General features: G+C 43.0%; 1 protein-coding gene across 6 annotated transcripts in view; it reads right to left on the bottom strand.

Moving 5' to 3' along the window:
• The window catches only part of MYO6 (myosin VI), a 172062-nt gene extending 161830 nt beyond the window's left edge, over positions 1-10232 (bottom strand). For 2 of the 6 annotated variants that reach the window (XM_010372237.2, XM_010372240.2), the window contains exon 1: positions 9991-10232. The gene's annotated coding sequence lies outside the window, so the exon portion shown is untranslated. The remainder of the gene's footprint in view (positions 1-9990) is intronic. The other 4 variants (XM_010372241.2, XM_010372242.2, XM_010372238.2 and 1 more) reach the window with 2 other exon arrangements.
• Positions 10233-13640: the final 3408 nt, after the last annotated feature.

Here is a 13640-nt window from a genome sequence, read left to right as displayed (position 1 = left end):
CTTCAAAACCGCAGCTCCCTCTAGCCCTCCTCCACAATGCCAGCTTTCGGCTCTGGTAATTTCTGAAGAACTAGGAGTTTCTTACTGTTTCTAATCCCTGAGCACTTAACCACACTTGTTTGTTCTCTAACCTCTGCAAATAGCCTCTTCACGTGAACCACTGAGGTAAAATCTCTTTCCTTTTGGGACTTTGCCTGATAAGACTAACAATACCAAGTCTGATTATTCAACAGCACACTATCTTAAGAAATCTAAGTTTTTAACAGTTTTTAAGATCTATAGAAACGGCCAGGCACTGTGGCTCACTCCTGTAATCCCAGCACTTTGGGAGAGTGAGGCGGGTGGATCAGCTGAGGTCAGGAGATCGAGACCAGCCTGGCCAACATGGTGAAACCCCGTCTCCATTAAAACTACAAAAATTAGCTGGGCATGGTGGCACATGCCTGTAATTCCAGCTACTCAGGAGGCTGAGGCAGGAGAATCACTTGAACCTGGGAGGGGGAGACTGCAGTGAGCTGAGATCATGCCACTGCACTCCAGCCTGGGCAACAGGGTGAGACTCCATCTCAAAAAAAAATTTAAAAAAGATCTACACAAACATGTATTTATATATTTTTACTATATGTATAATTATTAAAAAGTAACAATTCTTAACTAACACAACTAATCACCTCCAAATGAAGCTAGTTAAAAAGCTCAGGCCAGGTGCAGAGGCTCACACCTGTAATCCCAACACTTTGGGAGGCCAAGGCGGGCGGATCATGAGATCAGGAGATCGAGACCATCCTGGCTAACACAGTGAAACCCTGTCTCTATTAAAAATAAGAAAAATTAGCTGGGCGTGGTGGCAGGCGCCTGTAGTCCCAGCTACTCGGGGGGCTGAGGCAGGAGAATAGCGTGAACCCAGGAAGCGGAGCTTGCAGACAGCCAAGATCACGCCACTGCACTTCAGTCTGGGTGACAGAGCAAGACTCCATCTCAAAAAAAAAAAAAAAAAAAAAAAAAAGCTGAAACAGTCACTACAATTTAATTTAGGTGCGAAATTTAACACTGCATTGTCTTCTCCATATAAATGCTATAAGCCCCAAATAAGCTTAAAAAAAAAAGTCAGTGGGCTGGGCTCACACCTGTAATCCCAGCACTTTGGGAGGCCGAGACAGGCGGATCACGAGGTCAGGAGATTGAGACCATCCTGGCTAACATGCTGAAACCCCATCTCTACTAAAAATACAAAAAAAATTAGCCAGCGGTAGTGGTGGGCACCTGTAGTCCCAGATACTTGGGAGGCTGAGGCAGGAGAATGGCGTGAACCCAGGAGTTGGAGCTTGCAGTGAGCCGAGATTGCACCACCACACTCCATCTCAAAAAAAAAAAAAAAAAAAAAAGTCAATGAAGAGATTCTGGTAACATATTTCACTTCCCTCTACCACACACTGCCTGGTTAACCCAAACAAATTGTTGTTATTCTTGTTGAAGCCCTCCCTAACCATAAGATAAAAAGTTTAAGCCAGTAGTTCTCTAATTCCAGTGTGCACATAAATCAAAAGGGAAGCTTGCAAACATAGTGAAACCCTGTGTCTACTAAAAATACAAAAATTGGCTGGGCATGGTGGCATGTGCCTGTAGTCCCAGCTACTCGGGAGGCTGAGGCAGGAGAATTATTTGAACCCAGGAGGCGGAGGGTGTGGTGAGCCAAGATCGTGCCACTGCACTCCAGCCTGGGCAACAGAACGAGTTTCCATCTCCAAAAAAAAGAAAGCCAACTTCAAGATTCCAACCAAATCACTAATATATTGCTTTTCTTGCTTTTGTTTGAAAATTCCACATTAAATATGGCCAAAAAAAAAAAAAAACAGTAACAACAATAATAATGAATGCACAATATGTGCTAGCCAGTGTGATCTGTGTTTTACATGTATTATTATTTAATTCAATCCTCACAAGAACCACACCAGGTAGGTAATATTGTTACTTCCATTTACAGATGATAAAACTGAAGCCCAGATAAATGAAATAATTTGACCAAGTTAATAAATGACAGGATTGCCTCAGGTCTGCCTATCCTCTTACCCAGGAGCTGGACAAGAAAGCATTGTGCTTAAATGCAACTCTGGAGCCCCAGGGCTGTCAGAGAGAGGATTAAGCCTGACAACCAAGTAGTCAGGCAAGTAATACTCTCCCATCTCCTCCCAACCCCAATTCCCACCCCTCACCCAACAAGCTATCCTGACTCCCCACACCTATCACTCCCACCTCCGTGACGTGTCACACATCCTAATAGAACATCAGAAGTCTGTCTCTATGTGTGTGTGTGTGTATACATATATATACACACACACATAAGTACCCTTCCACATTAGTATCTACTACATGCTTAGACCTAACAGAGACCCAAATTCCAGCACCACCAAATAAGCCTGAGGAAATTTAACAGCTCTGCCCCTCAGTTTCCTAATCTGTAAAATGAAGGTCATAACACCAACACCACTGAGGTGACAGTGATTGAGCTAATGTATACAAAAGTACTCACTTGGCATAGTATCTAACATGGTAGTAAAAGCTCAATAAACAATAGCTGCTATCGGCCAGGCACGATGGCTCACGCCTGTAATCTCAGCAGTTTGGGAGGCCAAGATGGGCAGATCACCTCAAGTTCAAGACCAGCCTGGCCAACATGGTGAAACCCCATCTCTACTAAAAATACAAAAATTAGCCGGTCATGGTCACGAGCACCTGTAATCCCAGCTACTTGGGAGGCTGAGGCAGGAGAATCTCTTGAACCCAGGAGGTGGAGGTGGCAGTGAGCCAAGATCACACCACTGCACTTCAGCCTGGGTGACAGAGCAAGTCTCTGTCTCAAAAAAAGAAAAAACAATAGCTGCTATTAAAATTATACTTTGCTAACCTCTTCTCTTTCAACACCAACATATCAATCCTACTCCCATTTATTTTTTGCTTGCATGTTGTTGGTTTTTTTGAGACAGAATGTGGCTACGTTGCCTAGGCTGGCCTGGAACACCTGGGCTCAAGCATTCCTCCCGCCTTAGCCTCCTGAGTAGCTGGGACTACAGGCACGCATCACCGTGTTCAACTCTAGTTCTCACTTATTTTATCTCACTTTTCTTTGCTGAAAGTGTGACAAATGATGGAACATACATTTATCAAAGCAGGTTGGTAACAGTGCCATAACCCAATAGTCTGGGAGTCTTTGACAGACAGGTTAGGAGTAGAATATTCCAGAGCAAATAAGTCATGCAGTAGCCCTCAAATTGCACCACTCTGACAACTGTCTATTTCCCAACTTTAGGGTCAGCCCTGTTGATTACATCCTAGTATGAAGAGTCTATAATTAACTTAACTCAAAACAACAATAAAACGTCAGTACAGGGGCTTGGTCTTAATTTAATCACTGTATCCCTAGCACTTAGAATAGTGCCTGGTCCGTGGTAGACACTCAAGTATGTTGTATATAAACGAAGACATAAAGGAACCAACACAGACACACACACACAGTTCTTTAGTGAGTCTTTACAACAACAGTTGTAACTATCAGATCACTACCAATGCACAAAGTAACAAAAGTTATTTTCGAAATTCCCCCAGAACATTTTTCTCCTTCCTTTTAACTAACTGTTGGTTTTCTTTAAAAATTCTCCAACTAGAACAGCTAATTACCAATTTCAGTCTAGCAATCTATTAAAAATGTTAAAGTAGTTCCATAATGATGCATCATGCTCATCTTCTACCTTCCATTAAAAAAAATAACCTGTAACAATTTAACAATCACCATTTTAGTGACCCTAAGTTTTAAGAACTTCCTGAACCACCTGACTTGAAGCCATAAGGTGAGGTTAAATACATAAGCAATAGGGGGAAAGGGGAGGACTTACTACTTTGGGACTACACAGAGAATCAATGCTTCTAAGTAGCCACACTGACCTTGAACAAGTTACTTAATTTTAAGTAATGTATTTATTTATTTAGAGATGGGATCTTGCTCTGTCACCTAGACTGGAGTGCAGTGGTGCAATCACGGCTCACTACAGCCTTGACCTATCAGGCTCAAGAGACCCTCCCACCTCAGCCTCCTACATAGCTAGGACTATAGGCGTGCACCACCACACCCAGCTAATTTTTGTATAATATTTTTTTGTGAAAGGGTTTCACCTCCAGGCTGTTCTCAAACTCCTGGGCTAAAGTGATCCTCCCACCTGAGCCTCCCAAAGTGCTGGGATTACCAGCGTGAGCCACCACAAGCAGTCAGTATTTTTAATTTTTTGAGTTTCCATTTCCTCACCTATAGAAAAGGAATAAATTTACTAAATCTACTTCATTGAGTTGTTTTAAGGACCAAATGCATATACAATTATATTAAAGCAATAAAATGCCATATGAATATGTTAATAGCTTTTGACATATATGTCTTTGGATTTTAAATGGATGATTTCTATTTATTTTTTCCTGTCTCTGCAACTCTTCCCATTTCCTGAATCCAAAGATATGCCAGGACAGGGAGGAATCAGTTCACACTTGACATATCTAAAACACAGTGGGCCCTCAGTAAATATTTGTTGAAAAAGGTGTTCATCCACATATATTAGAAATCAAAAAATTCTGCCACACAAAATATATTACTTTGTAAAGGTTAGGCAGCGGCTTACTTTCTTTTTTTTTTTTCTTTTTTTTTTTTTTTTTTTGATACGGAGTCTCACTCAATCGCCCAGGCTGGATTGCAGTGGCACAATCTCAGCACACTGCAACTTCCACCTGCCAGGTTCAAGTGATTCTCGTGCCTTAGCCTCCCGAGTAGCTGGGATTACAGGCACCCACCACCATACCCAGCTAATTTTTGTATTTTTAGCAGAGATGGGTTTCACCATGTTGCCCAGGCTGCTCTCAACTCCTGACCTCAGGTGATCTGCCCACCTTGCCCTCTCAAAATGCTGGGATGACAGGTGTGAACCACCGTGCCTCAGCCAGGTTATTTTCAAATAAAATAACAAATGACCTAACATACTCAAAAGATGACTGTGTTTTTGTAGGAGTTTCCTTTGTGCACATTACTCAGCTTGATATTTACCCCATGTGAATATACACTGAAGGAATGTGCTTCGGTGTTTTGGTTTCACTTGAGACATGCCTTCTGTATAAAAAATTATTTCCTCTCTCTTTAGCACCAGCAAGATTTCTAAAGATGCCAGATTTCTTCTTTAGGTTTTACTTTCTATGCTTCAGTACTCACAGAGAAAACTTTCGGTGGACTTATGGTAATTTCTCAAACCATTATGTCATTCGTACATTAATAAGAAAAACAAGCTAATTTTTGAAAACAGTAACTAGAAAGACACTGCAAAATATTTACAGATTCCAGTCCACTCAGATTTGTCAAATAAATCAGAACCATTTTAAATGCAAAAGATCCTGGTTCCTCTGAACATTATATAATGCCAGCAAGGCATGGTAGCTCATGCCTGTAATCCCAGTACTCTGGGAGTCCGAGACAGCACATCATCTGAGCTGAGGAGTTCAAGACCAGCCTGGGCAACATGGCAAATCCCCTGTCTACCAGAAATACAAAAAAGTTAGCCAGGTATGGTGACATATACCTGTGGTCCCAGCTACTCGGGAGACTGAGGTGGGAGTGTCACTTGAGCCTGGGAGATGGAAGCTGCAGTAAGCCGAGATCATGCCACTGCACTCCAACCTGGATGACAGAATGAGACCCTGTCTCCAAAAAAATATATATATATACACACACACACACACACGCGCGCGCGCGCGCGCACCATTTCCTGAATCCAAAGATATGCCAGGACAGGGAGGAATCATTTCACACTTGACATATCTAAAACACAGTGGGCCCTCAGTAAATATTTGTTGAAAAAGACATTCATCCATCTTTTTGGTCTTTGAGGACAAGACCATTAGCCCAGAAAATTATTTTGTAGATCAAGCCCCTCAATCTGTGATCTGTCCAATTATGGTAGATGCCTAATAAATATATAGATTATATATACACACATATATATATAATGCCTCCAAAAGAGAACTTAAGCTTATTTAACTCTAGTTCTTGATGTGGATGTCACAGATCATCCATTACCAATTTATATTAGTAATATTACTAATTTATATTAGGTGGTGGTTTCATATTTATACTTGAATATGAATATCCTTGAGATGAAAAATTCCTAATAGTTCAAGGCAAATAATGAAAAAACTCGTAATGGTAGCCACCCAACTGAGCCTTCCTACCTTGCTTCTGCTCATTTACCCAACTACACCCTACTGCTGAAACGCATGATTCCTAGTTTGCTACAAAAAAATGGACTTTACATGCTCATTTTTGTCATTTATGTCTATTGCAGCTCAAGGGATATTCCACAGACCATAGAAAAGATTTGTCCTAATAGTTTCTAAGTGACAATTTAATCATAATCTAAAAACAAGTCCCCCTCTCAAGATTAGAGAATTAATTACATAATATTTAAAGGATAGCTGCTGCATTTATGGGCAATAATCTATCTTTTTCATTAGGGGAAAATTTTACAGTTCTATCCTAACCAGGAACATTACAATCTAATTCTAGTTCTTATAAACCTATCAAAGTTAAATGTGCACAATACATATAATGTTCTAGAACTAGACGAAAAATGAGAAGGCAGCAGCATCACTGTTCAAGGCTGTCAACTTGAGAATGAAGACACAAAAAGAGGATTCTAAATTAGTTCCAGAACTACATTCATGGCCTATCACATCTACTCCTGGATGCTTTTGTCAAACCTTGAATTACATTCTTTGACATAATACCAGTTTTGCCGGTTTAAACAGTCCACCAAGTGAACTGAAACTAAGGTAAATTGTTCTGGTGGAAAAAACACAGGCTTCGCGGCCAAATGACTCAGGTGTGAATCCAGACTTTGCCCTTCTGGAGCAAGCATTTAATTCTTTGAGCCTAGACTTCCTCATCTGTGTAAGGACAAGACCATGAGCCTAGAAAATTTTGTAGATCAAGCCCCTCAATCTGTGATCTGTCCAATTATAGTAGATGCCTAATAAATGTGCAACAATCTGATAGTAGCAAAGGACCGGTTCACAAATTACCATGAAATATCTCATTACGGGGATCATAATTAAACTCTATGAGACTGCAATCCCAGCACTTTGGGAGGCCAAGGCAGAAAAATCACTTGAGCTCAGGAGTTTGAGACCAACCTGGCCAACATGGTGAAACCCCATCTCTACTAATAATACAAAAATTGGCCAGGTGTGGTGACGGGCACCTGTAATCTCAGCTACTCAGGAGGCTGAGGCAGGAGAATCAGTTGAACCCAGCATCCTGAGGTTACAGAGACCCGCAATCGTGCCACTGCACAGCCTGGGTGACAGGGCAAGACTCCAACTCAGAGGGAAAAAAAAAATGAATAAATAAACTCTGAGATGTATTTAAGTTATAACACTTTTAAATATTTTATTTTTAGATAAGATATTTTAATATATAAAAATGAAAACTACACAGAGGTTAGTAAACTCTTCTTAAAACTGGTATTTTACATGTCAAAAATGGAGCCTCAACTATCAACAGAAAGTTAAAATGGGTTAGTTTTTTTCAAATGTTTGGATGTTTGTATCTATTCAAGCCTCACATGGTCAAAGTCTTTAAAACTTTCTAAAGAAAGCTACATTTTGGAACCCAGATACAGCCCGGTTGTCTAAACAATGGGCTACATGATACACCACAGACTCCAGGCAAAGTCACAACAGGATGAGAACAGAGCCCTCAGCCTCTCTCAGATTTCCTGGCCACTGTTATTTTAAAACTTGACCATGTAAACATAAACAGGGGAAAAAAACCATTTCAGATAATCCCTACTGGTTATGATTTATGATCTTTTGTTTTTAATACAATATTTAATTGCATTAATTTACATTAAATATTGTAATTGTTCATTACATTTTTCTTGCTCATGTTTCTGGGCACTAACCAAGAATATACATGTATACCATACATAGTTTTATATATTATACAGTTTTTAATCACGATCTTTCCTTAAATGTCATTCATACTTCTGTTACTGACATTTACAATGGTTTCTGAAAACAAAATCATAACTTACAAAGATGAGAGAATGATAAACAGTATGTCACACACAAAAAAATACAAAAGTAGTGGGTAAATGTACATAAGATTAAAATGACTTCTGTTTACCAATGTGGATGCAATTCCTGAGTAACGTAAAATATTCAAAATGAGCTGTATATATAAAAGTCGGTGAGCTATTTTGAACGGCGGCATGGTTTCAAGCTCTGGCTATAGCCCACTTTGAAACATTTGTGGCGGTTTCTACAATTAAGGGCAAAAGGCACAAAGGTAATTTTTTCACTAAACATTCTCCAGTTTGAAAACCACAACTCAAGACATCTAGGAAATTCAGTTAATTTGTACAGAAATGCTGTTTTGCCGCCAACCTTTGTACCATGACCACTACCAGTCCAAGTTCAAGATTCACGTTTTATGGCGTGAAGATAAGTTTCAGCTAAACCTTAAGGGTGTTAATTTTTAGTCCAGGTGCGGGGGTTCACATCTGTAATCCCAGCATTTTGGGAGGCCGAGGCGAGTGGATCACCTGAGGTCAGGAGTTCGAGACCAGTCTGGCCAACATGGCAAAACCCCGTCTCTACTAAAAATACAAAAATTAGCTGAGCAGTGGCGTGAGCCTGCAGTCCCAGCCACTTGGGAAGCTGGGGCAGGACAATCGCTTGAACCCAGGAGGTGGAGGTTGCAGTGAGCCGACAGAGTGAGACTCTGCCTCAAAAAAAATTAATTTTTAAAACTCTCAAATTCTGACTTTATTTAGACTGCCTCTATACCACCAGAGCATTAAAAAAAAAAAAAAAAAAACTCTTCTTTAGCCCCTACAGTCTATTAAGTTAGGGCAGTGCTCCTCATTTCTCACTAATACTTGTAAATCAGGATTTAAGCATCCCTCCACCACATCACTTCATGCCAGATAAGATGTAATGAATTTTTGGCCAGGCGCAGTGGCTCACGCCTGTAATCCCAGCACTTTGAAAGGCCGAGGCGGGTGGATCACGAGGTCAGGATTTCAAGACCTGCCTGGCCAAGATGGTGAAACCCCGTCTCTACTAAAAATACAAAAAAATTAGCCGGGCGTGGTGGTGGGCGCTTGTAATCCCAGTTACTCGGGAGGCTGTGGCAGAGAATTGCTTGAACCCGCGAGGTGGAGGTTGCAGTGAGCGGAGATCGCGCCACTGCACTCCAGCCTAGGCGACAGAGTGAGGCTCCGTCTCAAAAAAAAAAAAAAAAGATGTAATGAATTTTTTAAACTGTGCGGAAATACTTTTAAACATGAATGTTCTAGTAATAACCCCATCAAATTATGTTCTACTTAAAATCCCAGAATTTGCGCATTTTAATCGTTTTCGGGAGTTTTTGGAAATTAACAAAAAAAGTTATTGTTCAGTAGCATATCCGTAAATTAACATACTCAAGGTGCTGGACCACCTAGAGACTAAGAATAAGGCTTTAGAAAGTTTCAATCTGGTCTCCTACATGATTAGACTATTAATGGTATCATTTGATCTTCACATCTCAGAACAAATTACGCTCTCCCTGCACTGAATTTTAAGCGTGTTTACAAAAGAGAAAATAAAACTATCACGGAGTGTCCAAGTCCGAGTTAGGCACCTGAGTGCTCTGCTTCTACCTGGGAGCCAGGGAAGAAACACAAAGGGACCTTGGTGATGAGAACCCATGAAAGGAGACTGTCTTTCGGTGGAAACGAGAACCACCCCGGCCCCACCGCTGCCCAGGGCCCACCCATCACCTGCTTCTCCCACCCGCGTCCTCAGGCAGTGAACAGAAGCGTCGGCCCCAGAGCTGCTCGAGGAGGCCCGGGAGCAAGGCCGGGCCGGGGACCGCGAGACCCAGGCGCCGACGTCTCGCAGCGGGGGCTCCGGGACACTCACCGGTGCGGGCGCGAAGGCAGGTGCGCGGCGGCAGGGCTACCTGTGCGGGTGAAGCTGGAGGGCGTGGTGAGAAGTGATGAGGGCCAGTGAAGAGGGCGACGACGGGGACGGGCACCAGGACTGGGCGGCGACAGCAGCCGGGCTGCGGCTGGCTTCCTGCTCGGACAGATCCCGAGTCGGTCTCCGCCCGCCGGCCGGCGCCCCGCCGAGTCCCCGGCACTGCGGCGTGCACGTCACGGCTACGGAGCGCCCGAGGGGGCGGGGGCGCCGGGACCGCGGCAGGCCGCCGGGCGCGCGCTCTGGGAGGGGGCGCGCTCCGGCAGAGGGCGCGCGACCCCCGGGGTCGCCCCGCCCGCGGCGCAGTGCCTCCGGGGCGGGGGTAGGCGCCCTGCGGCGCAGGGAGGGACTGGCCCTGGACAAGCCTGGAGTTGTTCTTCCCAGAGCGAAACGGCTTCATTTGCCGCGGTAGTTGTTTCCAGACCCGGCAAAGCAGGTCCTCTCCGGCTGGATGCTGTGACTGTGCAGTCTGCCAACAGCGAGAATCAGTTCAAGCAGGGAGAAAGTTGTTCGGAGAGGGGGCGAGGAGTCCGGAGCTCCGCGCGGGGGACCCAGGAACCAGGTGTCCGCGCTTGGGCGGCAGCTAGGCTGCGTGGCGGTTGCGGCAAGAACCACTGTTCACTCGGCTCGGGATCGGGCCGGGCTGCCCTTCCTAAGGAGGAATCTTCCTGCACAACTAAGTTGCCATTCTGTCGTTGTAGGAGGGGGTTTGGGATGGGAATTTCGCACCTGTTTGCCTCTTCCCCCTCCCACCCTCGCCGCCGCATTCACTTTTTAGAGCCCCTACCTTCTCAGTCGTTTAAATGTTACTGTTTTATTAAGTGACGTATCTGTTAGTCACCTTTTAAAATATGAAGTACCTATGCAAATTTGAATTATGTGGTGAAAAAACATCACCTTTACGATGAAAACAGCTTTTAAAGTAAGGAAATGACAATTGACTATAATGCTAAATGTATCCGCTGAAAAAAAGAGCCTACTTACACATGAGAATTACACGTTTTTCTCTAACATTTATATTTAGCGACTTGGAAACTTCTGGAAATCTAGAAGATTCTGGCAAGGAGACAAATTTCTGATACTTAAAGGCTCCACGGCTCTCTGGGTGGAGAAATTTAAAAACTAAGTTCTGATTAGATGTTTTAGCATTCAACTAAAACAATAAAATATTAAAAATAAAATAGGGAAGTAAGAAAGAGGAAGAGAAACAAAGAACGGAAATAATTTACAGCAATCTCAGAAATTTAATTCCAAATTGCCAGAAGGTAAGTCTTAAGTATATAAAACTAAATTTCAAAACAAACTGAAAAAAAGAGGGAGAAGATGAAGATGGCTGCCTCAGTTCACTGTTCTGACTCAATTTTGGATTTAATACTAAACTTCATTTGGCAAACCAATAGAAGTCAATACATTTTTTTAAATTTTCTTAAATTTTTTGTGGTGTTGTTGGTAAACACAGGGGCTTGCTATGTTGCCTAGGCTGGTCTTGAACCTTGGCCTCAAGTGATTCTCCCACCTTGGCCTCCCAAAGTGCTGGGATTACAAGTGTGAGCCACCACTTCTAGAGAAATCAATACATTTTAAAGATTTTTTGTAGCTAATGACTTCCGTGATTTTTTTTCTCTCCTTTGCCCCACACTTCCAATCCATTACTGAGTGCCTTTGCTTCTGGCTCTATAATATCTCTCTAATGTATCAAATTCCTCTTTATAGCCATCACCATTATCTTGTTTCAGGCCACTATCATTTCAAGTATTGCATACTGCCTTAGTCACCTAACCACTTTCCCAGGCCGCAGTTTTATCCCCTTCTAATCCAGTCTTTACAACGTCATCAGTTTGTCTTTTATGTACTCCACTATTTAAATTTCTGTAATGGCACTCTCTGACTCTTGATGTAAAGTCCAAACCACTTAAGATGTCTCGTAAGATCCTTCTTGATTTAGCCACCAGTCACAACTGGCTGTTTTTGTTTGCCTAACATAATGGGGATTTCCTTTTTTCCTCTTCTTTTTCTTTCTTTTCTTTTCTTTTTCTTTTAGAAAGAGTCTCCCTCTGTCTCCCAGGGTGGAGTGCACAGGTGTGATCTTGGCTCGCTGCAACCTCTGCCTCCGGGGTTCAAGTGATTCTCCTGCCTCAGCCTCCCAAGTAACTGCGACTATAGGCGGGCACTACCACACGCGGCTAATTTTTATGTTTTCAATACTGACAGGTTTTTGCCATGTTGGCCAGGCTGGTCTCGAACTCTTGACCTCAAGTGATCTGCCTGCCTTGGCCTCCCAAAGTGCTGGGATTACAGATGTGAACCACCACGCCCCCCGCTTTTCTTTTTGAGACAGGGCCTTGCTCTATCACCCAGTCTGGGGTGCAGTGGTGCAATCATAGTTCACTATAACCTCAACCTCCTGGGCTCAATGAATCTTCCCACCTCAGCCACCTGAAGAGCTAGGACTATAGGCACATGCCACCATGCCAGGCAGTGTTTGTATTTTTTATTTTTTTATAGAGACAGGGATCTTCTGTGTTGCCTAGGCTGATTTTGAACTCCTGGACCCAAGCGATCCTCCTGCCTTGGCCTCCCAAAGCACTGTGATTACAGGTGTGAGCCACTGTGCCTGACCATGTTTTTTTCTTCTAATTGAATGTGAATGCGTTTTCATTGGTTATGAGGTCCCCAATTCATTGTGGTCCAAAACTCACACAGCTGTCTGTCTTAAACCAGGCTTCCTCACACAGTGTTACCTGCCTGTCTTTGGAATGACCTTGCATCCAGTATCGTAGTCTCATTTCTAGTCTCATTACCTCTCCAGTCTCATTTCTACCCACTGCCTTTCTCTATTTCTTGTCCTTTATATTCAGGCCATTCTGAAGTACTTATGTGTCCCAGAACAGACAGCTATGCTATTTATTACATTGGAGCATTGCCAAGCTAAATCCAATTAATCCTTCAGAACAAAGCCTATTTGTTCCCTCCAAGAAGTTTTCCCTAAACCCCCTTGGTGCAAATCCTAGGTGCTTTTTGGTGCTGTTTCCCATTTCTCACTTAACACCCATTGCACATACCTCTTCAAACACATATTTCACTATTGCTACTTAAGTTTACTTGTAAGTGTCCTCCAACTGGACTGTAAAACTCCTTAAGGTCATAGTGAGGGACTTAATCTTTGCATCCCTAATGCCAGGCAGAGTGGCTTTCACATGGTAGTCACTCATTAAGCAGTGCCTACCATTAGTATTACTATTGAATACATGGGACAGATGGATGAACAACTGGCAAGAGAGTTGACACTTGTAAGAAACTGCATGCACTGGCAGGGCTCTGTCACTTATGCCTGTAATCCCAGCACTTTGGGAGGCCAAGGTGGGCAGATCACTTGAGCCCAGAGTTTGAGCATGGTGAAACCCCATCTCTACAAAAAAAAAAAAAAAAAAAAAAAAAAAAAAAAATACAGAAAATTAGGTGGGCTTGTATTCCTAGCTACCCAGGAGGCTGAGGTGGGAGGATCCTTTGAGCCTGGCTTAGGGTTGAGACTGCAGGGAACCATGATCGCACCACTGTACTCCATCCTGGGTAACAGAGACCCTGTCTCAAGA

Source organism: Rhinopithecus roxellana, chromosome 4, assembly GCF_007565055.1.
Source record: "Rhinopithecus roxellana isolate Shanxi Qingling chromosome 4, ASM756505v1, whole genome shotgun sequence".
NCBI lineage: Eukaryota > Metazoa > Chordata > Mammalia > Primates > Cercopithecidae > Rhinopithecus > Rhinopithecus roxellana.
This window is presented reverse-complemented; position numbering and strand designations above follow the sequence as displayed.